The following is a 10,387-nucleotide window of genomic DNA, read 5'->3' as shown; positions in this document are numbered from 1 at the left end:
TCCCATCCCTGGCCCACAGGAAGAAGATCCAGCCTCATCCCAGCTGGGAGTATCCCTCCTTCCTCCTCCAGCAGCTCAGCTCTGCCCCACTGCCGACACTCCTGCCGAGCTTCCAGATGCCTTTTATTTACTAGGAATACTTCCTAAAATATCAAACCGGGCTCTGCAGAGTCATATGGGCTTTAAAATGCCTTTGTTTTGAATTTTCCATATTAATGCTAGTCAGGAGAGACTTGAAAGGGGAGCAGCAGTTTGTTTTCCCAGCCGTGGCTCCGACAGCTGGAGGAGGAACAGGACAGCCCTCGTTTGCCTGCTTTGTACAACAACCAGCAAAGCCTGGTGTGTGGTTTCACAGACAGCACCTGCATTAATAAAAACAGGGGGTTATACATTTTTAATCTGGGCTGTCAGCCCCAGGAAACCTGCTGTGATTGTGGCTGTTGTTCCCGCACAGCTCTGCAGCAAACATCTCTGACAGGCACATTGGCAGGGTTATCCTGGGAGCACAGAGCAGGAATTGCATGGATGAGGAGCCAGATGCCAAAGCTTGTGGGTGGGAAGGGTAAATCATGGAATCCCACACTGGTTTGGGTTGGCAGGGACCTTAAAGCCCATCCAGTTCCAGCCCTGTGGGCAGGGACATCTCCCACCAGAGCAGGTTGCTCAGAGCCACATCCAGATGGTTCCAACCCCCTCCCTGGTGGGATCTGGGGCAAGGGGAAGGTCCCACCAGCCTCACCCCAAGCAAGCTCAGCTCTGCACTCACCTTGCATGACATAAAACTGGGATCCACACCCAGGCACTGGAATAAAACCCCAAAATCCAGCACACACACTGGATATTGTGGCACTGCACCCTCCTAAACTGCTGCATTTGAAACAAAGCCCCTTTTCAAGCTCAGCCACCTCAATTCCAGGGAGACTGAAAAGTCCACTTCATCCAGGCATTTTTTCCCTTTCCTGACCTGTAATAAAGCAGAATGTAATGAATGATTGGTAAAGGATTGGTCTAAGGGAGAATTTGGTGCTTTGGGCTGAAACTGTCCCTCCCAACCCAAACTTTGCAGCTCCTTGTCCCTTGAAGGAGTTGCACTTCCCAGCACAGGGAAGATGAGAATCCAAAAAGACATTGAAAGGCACAAAGGGAAGGACCACCCCTATTCCAGAGAAGCTGCCCCTGGATCCCTGGAAGTGTCCAAGGCCAGGCTGGACAGGGCTTGGAGCAACCTGGGACAATGGAAGGTGTCCCTGAGGTCAGAACTGGATGGGCTTTAAACTCTCTTCCAACCCAAACCAGCCCAGGATTCCAGGATTCCATGATTTTCTGTGCAGGAAAAAGGGAGAAAAGGCAAAGTCTGCCTTTGCTGACAGGTTTCTGTGTCATTTTTTGGGAGCAAAATTCAACCTCACACAGACCCAGATCCCAGAGCACAGAGAGCTCTTGAGACACTTCTAATCAATGATCAGGATTGCAAATCCTGAACAATATTGATTTAAATTCACAGACATTTAGGAGTGAATGTCTCCTCACAACATCAGTTCTGGCACACAACCAGTTTACATTTATCCAAGCCACACTTTTCATCCTGATCAATTCTGTCAAGCAAATTAAGGGAGACAACCCAAACTCCACCCACGGCTGGAGACTTGATCTTCCCAAAGCACGAGGGAAAACACTGCAGGAAAAGCAGTTTTATAGCATTGGTAAAGACAAAACTTCCCCTAATAGTTCCCTCTGCAGTTCTTCAGGGTTTACAGCTGCAGCCAAATTCTAAACCACACCAATATATGTGAGATTCGAGGGTGCAATTACACAGCGTTTCTGACCTTTGGCAAAACCTTTTTATACATTCTGGGATATTCACTAATGGCAGGAAATACCTGGCAGGAAACTACAACTCCAGGACCTTTCCCACAGGAGATGGGTTATAAAAACCATAGAAAAGAGAAACTTCTCAAATCAGGTAGAACAGCAGCATATTTTCTCTGAGTCCAATAAAAATGCTTCAATAACTCGGTCCCTGCAGTGTCAGAAAATAAAACAGTGCTGTACAAATATCACAGTCCGAGCATTTGACTGTGTGAACTAGAAATTGCTGATTTTTATCTGCTGCAGGTTAAACAGAAGGAGAAGTGGGGGAAAAAAAAAACGCCTAGACTTCGTCATATTTTAATTGCAAGTGAGTTTTGTCACCTTTTACCTGCCCGAAACCAGCACAAAAATAATACCCAAAAAATCAGAGAACGTCCCCTGGGTTTGAAACCTGGTTTTCCTGGAAGATAAATAGTTATATTTTGCATTTAAACACCTTTTGAGACCTGCCCCATCATTCTGTAAAGGGTTATTTAAGACACCAAACCCCCTCCCTGGGCTTTGGGGGCACCTCCAAGGGACATCTCTGAGTCCCATCAGGGACCATGGAAACACAGGAGCAACTCAGGGATGAGCCAGGATGTCCTGGAGGTCCCTGCAGAGATCATCAGAGTGTTAATTAATGCAGGAAAATTCATTAAAACAAATGAACCCCAAGGTTTTACCCAGGGTGGACTCTTTTCCTTAGTCTCTGGTGCTCTTCTGATCCACATAAAATGACTCTCAGAGGACAAACTCAGCTGGAAACTGGGATAGTGGGAGATTCCCTGCCCATGGAATTGGATGATATTTAAGGTCTCTTCCAACCCAAACCATTGGATGAGGAGGAGGTTTTCCAATGGTTGGGAAACCACAACATTTCATGTGTTATTTTTAATTCAATAAGAGCTGCAATCACTCAACAGTTTTCCCAGTTTTGCCCTCATTTCCCAAGCCCCAATTTATCAGGAATGAAGCCAAAACACTCATCATGTGGAGGCTTTTCAGGGTTAGGAATTCAGGAATCACTTTGGTTGCTCCAGCTTCTTGGAATTCCTGGCTTCAGCCACCAAGGACCAAACAGGAACAGGGACCCTGGAGAGCAAAAATCTTGGCTTATTGTTTTAAATCAAAAGAGGGAAAGAGGAAAATATATTTATCTAAACAAAAAAACATTCTCTGGTTCCTACAACAGGCCCTAAATTCCAGCTCCTTGGGGGACGCTCCTGTTTCCACTGGAAAACTGTGTAGCAAAGGAAATTTAAAATAAAATTGACCAAAAAAAGCCCAAAATAAGTGAATCTCTTTCCTTCAAACCTGATCAGCACGTGGAGAAGAACACACAGGAACTGGACTCTCCTTCCCCCATCTCCCAGAAGCTGCGGGATAAACCCTGGAGCAGCAATTCCAGCTTCCCAGTTTAGAGACCACGGTGCCAAGAGCTGTGAGAAGGGATCTTTTAACAGCAGGATCAGGATCCAAACTTCCATGGGATCACATGCCATGACTTCAGAGGGATTTGGGATGTTTATTTGTCATGTATTATCTTGGAGGCTTTGCAGTGTCTGCTCCTCCCCAGCCTGCAGCAGGAGCAACAGCTCTGACCCTCAATCAGGGCTGTCCTGGGGATCATTCCCAAGGAATTCTTGGAAAAGGCACATTGAAGCCACAAACTCCTTGCTGTGGGGGGTTGAGGGGAAAAGTTGTGGTTGGGGAGAACTATTTGGGTTGTGAAAAAGTCCCCCAGTGGGAAAGGAGGAGTCCTGGAAGCAGGACACAGCTGATGGCCCCGGGGCTGCAGGGGATGAGTTACTGGAGATCAGGGAAGGAATTCCTGGTTGGAGGATGGGGAGGCCCTGGCACAGGATGCCCAGAGAAGCTGTGGCTGCCCCTGGATCCCTGGAAGTGTCCAAGGACAGGTTGGACGGGGCTTGGAGCAACCTGGGCTGGTGGAAGGTGTTGGGGTTGGAACTCGATGAGGTTTAAGGTCTCTCCCAACCCAACCCATTCCAGGATTCCCTGAATTCCCATGACCATGGTTAACTCCCCAAAAAAAAGCAAATGCTTAATTCTATTCCTTACTGATTTGGGAGATTTACCTCTGGAGTCACCCTCAAACAACCTCTTCAAAGGTAGATTTTGGGCAAGATGAGAATCCTGGGGGTTCCTGTTCCCAGGAAAATGCAGAGATGTCTTGGTTGCTGCTCTCCCCTCCCCTTGGGCTGTGGGCACATCCACTGGGAATGATGCACCAGCAGGAAACTGCCAAGAAATTGGATGAAATTGTGAATTTTTGTCTGTTAAAAGGCTGCCTCTTCCTGGACTTTTCCACTGTCCATCAGGAGGAAGAGGGAAGCTGTGAGTGGTGCCAGAAGGAGCAGCTGCTCAGCCGACATTTGGTCCTGGCAGACTGATTTCCTCTCCCCTCACACACCAGCAAGGCCTGGATACGACGGGGAAAATAAGGAAAATCACTTTACAGCAACGCAGGTTGAAGTTTTCTCTTTGTAAAAAGGCCATCCCAGCCAGAACTGGGGGGGGGAAAACATTTTAAAGTCAAACCAAACAGGAAAAAAAATGTTGGAGAAAGGATTGGAGCTGAAAAGGGCCACGGCAGGATGGGCAGCCTGGAAGGGTTGCTTTGCTTAAATGGATTATTGAGTAAGAGAGTTTGAATTTCCTCATTATTTCCTTCTGGAAATGGGTTTTGAGGGGCTCCAGAGAATATCCCTCTGGAGGTGGTGCTTCTCACACCTCTGGGATGGGGATCCTCCCAGGGGAGGGACACAGTGATGGTCCTGCCCCATCCCTAAAAGTGTCCAAGGTCAGCTTGGAGCAAGTTGGGATAGTGGGAGGTGGGACTGGATGGTCTTTATAAGCTCCATCCCAACCCAAAGCAGTGTGGGATTCCACAAGATGAACTCCAGAAGTGAAATAAAGGATGTAAGATTTAGTAAAAGAAGAAGAAGAAGAAAGAAAAGGAAGAAGAAATAAGAAAGAAAAGGAAGAAGAAATAAGAAAGAAAAGAGAGAAGAAAAAAGAAAATAAAGAAGAAATAAAAAAAAATAAGAAAGAAAAGAAAGAAGAAATAAGAAAATAAAGAAGAAATAAGAAAGAAAAGAAAGAGGAAATAAGAAAATAAAGAAGAAATAAGAAAGAAAAGAAAGAAGAAAAAAGAAAGAAAAAGAAGAAAGAAGAAAGAAGAAAGAAGAAAGAAGAGAGAAGAAAGAAGAAAGAAGAAAGAAGAAAGAAGAGAGAAGAAGGAAGAAAGAAGAAAGAAGAAAGAAGAGAGAAGAAAGAAGAAATAAGAAAAAAATAAGAAAATAAAGAAGAAATAAGAAAGAATAGAAAAAAGAAATAAGAAAAGAAAGAAGAAATAAGAAATAAGAAATGAGAAAGAAAAGAAAGAAAAATTAAGAAAAGAAAGAAGAAATAAGAAAGAAAAGAAAGAAGAATTAAGAAAGAAAAGAAAGAAGAAATAAGAAAGAAAAGAAAGAAGAAATAATAAAATAAAGAATAAAGAAAACAAGAAAGGAGAGGACTCAGAAGATGATTCCCAAGGAATCCCTTTTCCTTGCCGAAGCAGAGGCCACCTGGGCCCCGGGCGAGCTGCACCCGCACCTTTCTGGCCCAATCTCCCCCTCCAGGGCTTTGTTCCCACTCTTCCCTCCCACCCGACATTCACTCCCGAGGCTGCCCGGGGTGTCCCCTCCCCATTTTCCCCCTGCAGGGCAGGAGCCCCTGGCCAGGAGCGGCGGGAATGGCCATTAGCCGGGAATGGCCATTAGCCGGGAATGGCCATTAGCCGGGAATGGCCATTATCCGGCTCCTCTTCCCCTCGCCGGGAATTAAACCGGCTCTGTTGCCCTTTAAGCTTTATCCCCACGCTTTTATCTTTGCTCTTTAGCTTCATTAGTGTCCTTAGGGCACATCTCAGCCTCAGAGCTGCACAAAGCAACAATCCCACCTCGCCCTCCTCCTGCTTTATCCCGATTTTCCCACCCATTCCTCTCCCCCCCTCCCTTCCCGTTTTATTCCCTGTATCCAAAACTCCGAGGTGCAGCTGGAGGGCTGGATGTTGGCGAGCAGATGCCATCGCCCTCTTTGCTTTTCGAACGTTGCTCCTGAGAGACTTTTTTTTTCATTCTTCATTCTTTCTGATCGTTTCCAATTTTAATCCTCTCTCACGACTCTGCGGGATTTGGTTTTTCGGGGCGCATTTTTATTTCTGGCACTTGCTGCTAATGAAATCGGGATTATTTGCCTTAAATCCATGAATTCATCAGCTCTGCAGCAGCAGGATCAAGCCATAAGTATGACTGATCCATGTCCCGTTGCGTGATTCTTATGGAGCACCACGAGCATATGAGAACAATAAGGTGGGAGACGCAATTCCCCAGCCCCAAATCCCCTGTTGAGCAGCCAAAAATCATTCCTTAGGCCCAGGAGCTGCAGCAGATTCCCACCTGGATTCTCCTCCACGGCAGAGCCAGGTGGGAAAATCCAATATTTATCCTAGAAAACATGTTGGAGTTGAGAATTCCCCTGAGCTACAAGGCACCCAAGGTGAATAGTAATTTATTTTCGGAATATATTTATTTATTAGCCCATATTTTGCTTTGCATTTTGCCTTAGTTTCGCTCCAGCTGCCTCCCAGCCTTCCCTTGGCTCTGGATTTGGGATGTGCTGCTCCTGATTTCCCTCTGGAAGAGCTGTCTCACTCCATCACGGGACCTGCACGTGGAAATATCTCATTTTTTTCCCAATCCAAACCATGTGGGTGTGTTGGAAAAGAAAAAGGACCCTCAATATTTGGGTCTAGATCTCTGAAATCCTCTGGCAATCCTGAAAGGATGCAAAAAAACCAAAGCCAAACCTGGACAGGAGAAATTCAAACCCCAAAATGTTCCAACTCTCCCTTTCCTGAGCTGCTCAAAATTAGGGATTCGAGAGGTTTCCACATAACCTGAGTTTTTCAGGCTCCCAAATTCCCTCAAATGGACCCTCAAATTCCCCCAGGAAATGGACACCTCCACCACCAAGGTGCTCAAAGGACATTCCAGAGGTGATACTTCATTTCCAGCTGTTTCCTCTGAGATCCATCACACAAAGCATTCCCTAGAAATTGTTAATCCTCAGGGTTTTGGTTGGGTTTTTTTTCAGGAAAAAAAGCTGGACTTGCTCTCGTTACTCTTCCCTGCATTGGACTGATCTGAATCCAGCTCAGTTTTCCAGGATAACAGAGCAAGTGGAAGCAGAACATGAGTGGGATAACACCCAGCAGGAAACCCAATCCCACATTTTAGCAGGAAAAATAACTCTCTGGAAAATTTGGTTACATTTTTCACAGAGTGAAAAAAAAAAAAGAAAAAGAAATTATTCAGGGGAAGAAAGAAGCTGCTGAAAATACTTTGGGGGAAAGCTCCTTTCCAAAGGGTGGTGTGTCTGAATCCATGGAATTAGGATATCCCAGCCAGCCCTGGGATTCCTGGGAAGGAGAAAAACAAACCCTCCCACATCAGATCCGAGGGTTTAAAAATCCAAATCCACTCAATTCTTAAATAACTTATGAGCTCTAATGGAAAAAAAAACCACCCAACAAATAGAGCTAAATCCTGGTGTAGAACTCGAGGCACATCTGTTGGGAAATAATCACCCCCCCCAACCCAGGAGGAATTGGATTCCCAGTTTTTATTCTTTGGATAAAAAGAGATGATTGGAAGTCGATGTGTCCGAAAGCAACAGTTCTAATTTAGCCAGAAAAGAAGGTGTTGGTTGCCAAGGCAACTCTGCCCCCCTTGGACCCGCTGGATCTTGGCTTAACGAGCCAAACTGGACCAGATTTCCCAGTGCTTGGGAAGCGGGATAGAATTCCAAAGGGAACTGGGAAAGAGAAAAAAAAAACCACCTTACAAATGGTGCTCCTTAAAAAGGTTCGTTCACCGAGTGCCAGGACAGACAAACCGGGATTGCCTTTGGAGAGTCGGGCTCGGAGCAGATTCTATGTGCAAGGTCTCTCCCTGCTGGACACTCCTGGAATTCTCTGGGTTTCCAGCAAATATCCAGCTGTTCCCACAACAGCTGGGGTCCAGGAAACATCTGAGAGTCATTTTAGATTTAGTTTATCCACGGGAAATATTAGAGCATTTCTAAGAAGAAAATAACATTTCTTAGAGGAAAATAAAGGACTGATGTGCATTTAAATATGTTATAATTAGTGGTTATCATTCCATGGACAAGGAATTTAGGTGGCCCTTAAATGCTCCCAAAAAATCCTGTATTTCAGAATTCTCTATTTCAGAACCTGTATTTCACAATTTGTGTTTCGGAATTCTGAATTTCACAATCTGTCTTTCAGAATTCTGGATTTCACCATTTGTATTTCAGGATTCTCTGTGTTTCCAACAAATATCCAGCTGTTCCTACAACAACTGGTGTCCAGAAAACATCTGAGAGTCAATTTATACTTAGTTTATCCACAGGAAATATAAATGCATTTCTAACAGTGAAATAAAAGACAAAGTGTGTTTAAATACATTATAATGAGCAGTTATTCCTCCATGGAAAAGGAATTTAGGTGCTCCTTAAATACTCTCCCAAATAAATCCTGTCTTTCAGAATTCCATATTGCAGAATTTCTATTTCAGAACTTGTACTGCAGAATTTCTATTTCAAAATTTGTAGTTCAGAATCTGTATCTCACAATTTGTCTTTCAGGATTCTGCATTTCACAATTTTTATTTCAGGATTCTCCGTGTTTCCAACAAATATCCAGCTGTTCCTACAACAACTGGTGTCCAGAAAACATCTGAGAGTCAATTTATACTTAGTTTATCCACAGGAAATATAAGAGCATTTCTAACAGTGAAATAAAAGACAAAGTGTGTTTAAATACATTATAATGAGCAGTTATTCTTCCATGGAAAAGGAATTTAGGTGCTCCTTAAATACTCTCCCAAATAAATCCTGTCTTTCAGAATTCCATATTGTAGAATTTCTATTTCAGAACTTGTACTGCAGAATTTCTATTTCAAAATTTGTAGTTCAGAATCTGTATCTCACAATTTGTCTTTCAGGATTCTGCATTTCACAATTTTTATTTCAGGATTCTCCGTGTTTCCAACAAATATCCAGCTGTTCCTACAACAACTGGTGTCCAGAAAACATCTGAGAGTCAATTTATACTTAGTTTATCCACAGGAAATATAAGAGCATTTCTAACAGTGAAATAAAAGACAAAGTGTGTTTAAATACATTATAATGAGCAGTTATTCTTCCATGGAAAAGGAATTTAGGTGCTCCTTAAATACTCTCCCAAATAAATCCTGTCTTTCAGAATTCCATATTGTAGAATTTCTATTTCAGAACTTGTACTGCAGAATTTCTATTTCAAAATTTGTAGTTCAGAATCTGTATCTCACAATTTGTCTTTCAGGATTCTGCATTTCACAATTTTTATTTCAGGATTCTCCGTGTTTCCAACAAATATTCAGCTGTTCCTACAACAACTGGTGGCCAGGAAACACCTGAGAGTCATTTTATGTTTAGTTTATCCACAGGAAATATAAGAGCATTTCTAACAGTGAAATAAAAGACAAAGTGTGTTTAAATACATTATAATTAGTAGTTATTATTCCACAGAAAAGGAATTTAGGTGCTCCTTAAATATTCCTTCAGCCCCTCTCCCACTTTATTCAAGTGTATCTTGATTTCTTGAGAATGAATTCTTGATATTTGTGTATATCAAATATATCAAGTATATAAAATGTATCAAGCTATCAAATCTCTCTTTTCCACTGACTCAATTTACAGGCAGTGATTTTAGGTCGTATCCAATTTTACCTTGATATAATAAATTCCTTGCTATAATAAATTGCTTCATATGATAAATTCCTTGCTATAATAAATTCCTTCCTTCTGACCAAAACCTTGTCAGAAGGTGTGTGTATCCCTACAAATAGCTGATTACACACCCTGTGCAAAGAAAACAGCAGGACTGTGACATCTTATGGAAAAAATGAGAGTTACATTTGGGACAATTTCAGCTGAAGTTAAAAGTGAGTTTTAACACTGTGTCAGTTTTCAGTTCTCCTTTTCTGGCCTATTTTTTGCACGGGCCTGGAGGGACAGGACACAGGGAATGGATTCTCACGGGGTTAGATGGATATCGGGAAGGAATTCCCGGCTGGGAGGGTGGGAGGCCCTGGCCCAGGTTGGGCAGAGCAGCTGTGGCTGCCCCTGGATCCTGGGAGTGTTCCCGTCCCCAGGGCGCTCAGCGAAGGCTCTGAGGGACACGGTGAGACTGCTGGGGGTGTGCAGGGGCAGGTGTTGGACTCGTTGGTCCCTGTGTGTCCTTTTTCCTCCAGGATATTCCCTTTTCCCCCGGGATTTTCCCGTTTCCCCCTCATGGCGGTCATTTCCCTTCAGCGGCCCCGACCACCGCGCGGGGCCGGGGGGGGGGAGGAACTGAGCCGCTCTTGGCACGTACCAACTGCACCTCACGGAGGGGGGGTGGCGCGTACCACACAGCACGGCC

The 10,387-nt window shown here is 44.1% G+C and overlaps 1 long non-coding RNA gene across 1 annotated transcript; it reads right to left on the bottom strand.

The window, feature by feature from the left end:
• Window positions 1-210: 210 nt before the first annotated feature.
• Window positions 211-2,557, bottom strand: LOC116789523. The gene is made up of 3 exons (XR_004358068.1): window positions 1,881-2,557; window positions 906-964; window positions 211-362 (listed from the first exon to the last, which is right to left on the bottom strand). It is a non-coding gene; the product is annotated as an uncharacterized LOC116789523 (long non-coding RNA).
• Window positions 2,558-10,387: the final 7,830 nt, after the last annotated feature.

This window comes from Chiroxiphia lanceolata, chromosome 7, assembly GCF_009829145.1.
Source record: "Chiroxiphia lanceolata isolate bChiLan1 chromosome 7, bChiLan1.pri, whole genome shotgun sequence".
Taxonomy (NCBI): Eukaryota; Metazoa; Chordata; class Aves; order Passeriformes; family Pipridae; genus Chiroxiphia; species Chiroxiphia lanceolata.
This window is presented reverse-complemented; position numbering and strand designations above follow the sequence as displayed.